This window comes from Hyla sarda, chromosome 1 (genome assembly GCF_029499605.1).
Source record: "Hyla sarda isolate aHylSar1 chromosome 1, aHylSar1.hap1, whole genome shotgun sequence".
Lineage (NCBI taxonomy): Eukaryota > Metazoa > Chordata > Amphibia > Anura > Hylidae > Hyla > Hyla sarda.
In genome coordinates, this window is record NC_079189.1 from 277,686,641 (window position 1) to 277,691,507 (window position 4,867).

Sequence of the window (4,867 nt, forward strand, 5' to 3'; positions counted from 1 at the left end):
ATAGACCAGCTCTATAGTGTTCAGGTCTCAGCAAAATCTCTAGTAGATCAGTAGTTCTGAAATATCATCAATCTCCAATTTTATATTAAATACATTCATGGGTTTGTCATGGGAGTGTCTCGAATAGTCTAGAGTCCATCTCCAATATGTACGACAAAATAATGCCCGGCAACAGAACCACTTGGGGCTCTCAAACTGCATGTCAAGCACTTTGATGCCAACAAATAGGGAGTCCATTTCCGATTTTTAGACATTTCTTTATGTGTGAATCCAGATCCAATTGTATTTAAATCCCTGGTTACAGGTCGCCAATATGGAATCCACCGATGTTATAATCCATCCTGATTGGTCCGGATTAAAGAGGTACGTACATATGCTGATATACTTCATTCATCCAGATGCAGGGAGAAATCATACATAAATCAGGGTATAGACTGATCCATCTGAGTGAAAAGGAGTAAGATGTGTGTTAGTGTGTTAAAAGAAAACAGTAAAAAATTATGGAGAATGGAAAATGGAACCCAGAGATACCAGACCCACGTTATCCACCCGTGTTAAACAAGTGACTAGTGTAAGAGAATTAAGTGTACTCAATGTGAGTATCCACTAGCAATACTATCATAATAATACATCAATATCGTGTATTGCAATGTGTGTCACAACAACCCAAAAAAACAAACACCAAAACCACTGCTTACCTGTGAAACATTCAGATCCATGACCCCTGTAATCAATTTTTATGTCAATGCGTGACACGGCCATAATGGCTTTGTGATCTTCTAATAGAATAAGCATAAATAAAAAAAACACACAACCAACAAGATAAATATAGTTGTCTACCACCGTCTACTCACCCAAAAATCCAGAAAACAAGAGATCTTCATTCAGTCCATCGGGTGAAACCGTCCCCAATTCATAAATCCATCGGGATTCTGCTTATAAAAGATGGTTTGTTATGGGTCCTCCCCTGATATTATTTAGGAAACTTCAAGACCAATGACTTGCAAGCCATTGGGACCCCCATGATGATGATCTAAGAAGTCCAGCAACAGAGGTAAGTACTTTTCCACAACTTTTATACCGTTTCGCTAATGCAATGGTGGAGATGTGCTTCTGCAACCGTTTCCTCAATTGTTGCCTCGTCTGGTCCACATAGACTTTCTTGCATGGACAGACAATGGCATAAATGATCTGTGTACTCTTACAGTTCACATATCTTCTTAGTCTGTATTCTCTGTTGTACACAGGATTTACAAAAATACGAGTCAGAACCATAAATTGGCACACAGTGTAATTTTCACAGGGAAAGTCTCATGCCCACTTCAGTACGTCTCAACGGCTTTTAAAAATGACTTTTAGTCAACAAGTCCCTTAAGTTGGGGGCCCGTCTTGATACCAAGGCTGGTCTCTCTGGTTCCACAGTCCGTATTCTTGCATCTGACAGTAAGATGTTCCAATTTCGTTCTAATATGTTTCATATATGACCCCATTGGTTGTTGTATGTGGAGACGAATCTCACCGTATCATCTGATGTTTTTTCAGGAGTAGGTACTAATAAAGATTTCCGGTCTAATGTCTGTGCTCTCTGGAAGGCTCTGTAAATGGTTCTTTTTGGATAACCTCATTCTCTAAACCTCTTTGTGAGGTCTCTGGATTGCTGTATAAAGTCGTGATTGTTGCTACAGTTCACCCAGAGAAATTGTCCTGTTGGTATGCCTTGTAGTGTATGAAGAGGATGGAAAGAGGAGAAATGGAGAAGGCTTTTAGTTGCCGCTGTCTTGCGATAAAGTTTGATTTCCGGTTGTCCATCAGCCATACCGAATTGTAGATCCAGGAACTCCACTGAAATTGAAGAAATATCAGTCATTAGGAAGATATTGAGGTTCTTATTATTCAGGGAGGAAATAAATTCAAGACATTCCTCCTCAGACCCCTGCCACAAAAAGAAAATGTCATCTATCAATTTGAACCAGTGTAAAATCTGTGTAAAGTACGGTGATGGATACACGCGCACCCCTTCCCACCACCCCAAAAAGAGATTGGCGTAATAGGGGGTGCAACGTGCACACATCGCCGTACCGGATACCTGTAAATAATATTGTCCATCAAAAGTGAAGAAATTATGGTTGAGAACAAAATCCAGAAGTTTAATCTGAAACGAATCAAAATTAAAGGAAGTAAGATACCGCTCGAACACATCTTTATGGGCAATGTTAGAGTACAATGACTCCACGTCATATGTTACCAGTAATACGTTTTTCTGGCAATGCCATCTCCTGTGTCGTCTGTATTAGGTGCATTGAGTCCCGGATGTATGATGGCAAAGATGTAACCAGATGCTGCAATGAAAAATCAATGAATGTGCTAGCTTTTTCTCACATACTACCGATACCCGATATAATCGGTCATCCCGGCGGGACAATGATGTTCTTATACACCTTAGGCAGCATGTTAAAAGTCGCTGTGTGGGGTTCTCTTACCTTTATAAATAGGTGTTCCCTTTTACTGCTGATTCCAAATTCTTGTGCTGCATCCAATATATGCAGATACTTCCTCTGAAAGTAATCTGTAGGATTAGAGGGCAATAGCTGATAATATTGCTGGTTATTCATTTGCCTCATAGCTTCCCTCATATATAATTCAACTGACCACAGTACCACATTGCCACCCTTGTCTGCTTCCTTTATCAAAAATTCTTCATTCCTCTGTAATTCTTAGATGGCTTTAGTTTCTTGTCTAGTGAGAGTCTTCCCGGAAATAGAATCAGAAGGAAGCCTCTGAATCATTGCCCTCACAGTCTGAAAAAATACCTGGACCACAGGGAATAATGAAAACGGAGGAGCAGTTTTAGAAGGAATTCTACATGGGCAGCGGTCATTTACTGTCATACCTGTCTCAGTTTCTTCCAATAATTCCATAAGATCCCGGATAACCCTCTGGTCGTTCTGTTCCAAGTTGTCTAATATCTCTGGCTGAGCATGTGGAAGTCTGACAATGAGTTTCCTACAAAACAAATACGTATCCTTAATAAGTTCTAATTCATCCAATGTTTTCATAGGTGAAAATGACAGACACTTTCTCAATACTGACTTCTCAATATCTGTGAGAGTATATGTGGAGAAATGTATGATCTGTAGTTGATCTTGTTGGTCATCAGGTAAGGTGAGGGTTGATGAATGATGTTCATCCCCTTCAACTACTTGTATCTCTTGCAATATGTTGGAGTGGGACACCGATGTCTGGGTTCCCTTTTTTTTGGGATTGGCGCTTGCCCCGTCTTGTCCTCAATCTGTGTCACTTGCTTCCATAGATAAAAATCAATACTGCTAACATTTGAACTCCATGGCTCTATATCTGGAGTAGAGTTGGTTTTGATGTTATTTTTCCTCCAATGCCTATGGTTGCCCTTATGTCTCCATCTATATACATCATAGTCACCCCGATCTCTAATACAATTTGCTTTTTATGCCATCCATAATCTCCTTTTGATACTTGTCCATGTTACACCGAGCGCTCCGGGTCCCTGCTCCTCCCCGGAGCGCTTGCGGCGTTCCTCTCTCTGCAGCGCCCCAGTCAGACCCGCTGACCGGGAGCGCTGCACTGACACTGCCGGTGGGGATGCGATTCGCATAGCGGGACGCGCCCGCTCGCGAATCGCATCCCAAGTCACTCACCTGTCCCGGTCCCCGGCTGTCTCGTCCTGGCGCGCGGTGCTCCGCTCCTTAGGGCGCGCGCCAGCTCTCTAAGATTTAAAGGGCCAGTGCACCAATGATTGGTGCCTGGCCCAATCAGTCTAATTAGCCTCCACCTGCTCCCTGTCTATTTAACCTCACTTCCCCTTCACTTCCTTGCCGGATCTTGTTGCCTTGTGCCAGAGGAAGCGTTTATAGTGTTTGCCTTACCAGTGTTCCTGACCTCTTGCTATTGCTATTGACTACGAACCTTGCCGCCTGCCCCGACCTTCTGCTACGTCTGACCTTGCCTCTGCCTAGTCCTTCTGTCCCACACCTTCTCAGCAGTCAGCGAGGTTGAGCCGTTGCCGGTGGATACGACCTGGTTGCTACCGCCGCAGCAAGACCATCCCGCTTTGTGGCGGGCTCTGGTGAATACCAGTAGCAACCTAGAACCGGTCCACCGACATGGTCCACGCCAATCCCTCGCTGACACAGAGGATCCACATCCAGCCTTCCGAATCCTAACAGTAGATCTGGCCATGGATCCCGCTGAGGTCCCACTGCCAGTTGTCGCTGACCTTACCACGGTGGTCACCCAGCAGTCCCAACAGATAGAGCAACTTGGACAACAGTTCGCCCAACAAGGACAGCAGCTGTCGCAGTTGACCGCCATGCTACAGCAACTTCTGCCACAGCTACAGCAGCAACCATATCCTCCGCCAGCTCCTGCATCTCCTCCGCAGCGAGTGCCCGCTCCTGGCCTCCGCTTGTCCCTGCCGGACAAATTTGATAGGCACTCTAGACTTTGCCGTGGTTTCCTGTCACAATGTTCCCTACATTTGGAGATGTTGTCGGACCAATTTCCTACAGAACGGTCGAAGGTGGCTTTCGTGGTCAGTCTCCTGTCTGGGAAGGCCCTGTCATGGGCCACACCGCTCTGGGACCGCAATGATCCTGTCACTGCCTCCGTACAGTCCTTTTTCGCTGAGATTCGAAGTGTCTTCGAGGAACCAGCCCGAGCTTCTTCTGCCGAGACTGCCCTGCTGAACCTGGTCCAGGGTAATTCTTCAGTAGGCGAGTACGCCATCCAATTTCGTACTCTCGCCTCCGAATTGTCTTGGAATAACGAGGCCCTCTGCGCGACCTTTAAAAAAGGCCTATCCAGTAACATCAACGATGTGCTGGCCGCACGA

At 44.9% G+C, this 4,867-nt stretch overlaps 1 long non-coding RNA gene across 1 annotated transcript; it reads right to left on the bottom strand.

Annotated features, from left to right (window-relative positions):
- Window positions 1-2,287: 2,287 nt before the first annotated feature.
- On the bottom strand, window positions 2,288-2,760 carry LOC130368739 (uncharacterized). Its single transcript, XR_008892551.1, has 3 exons — window positions 2,650-2,760; window positions 2,481-2,566; window positions 2,288-2,339 (listed from the first exon to the last, which is right to left on the bottom strand). It is a non-coding gene; the product is annotated as an uncharacterized LOC130368739 (long non-coding RNA).
- Between the last annotated feature and the right edge of the window lie 2,107 nt (window positions 2,761-4,867).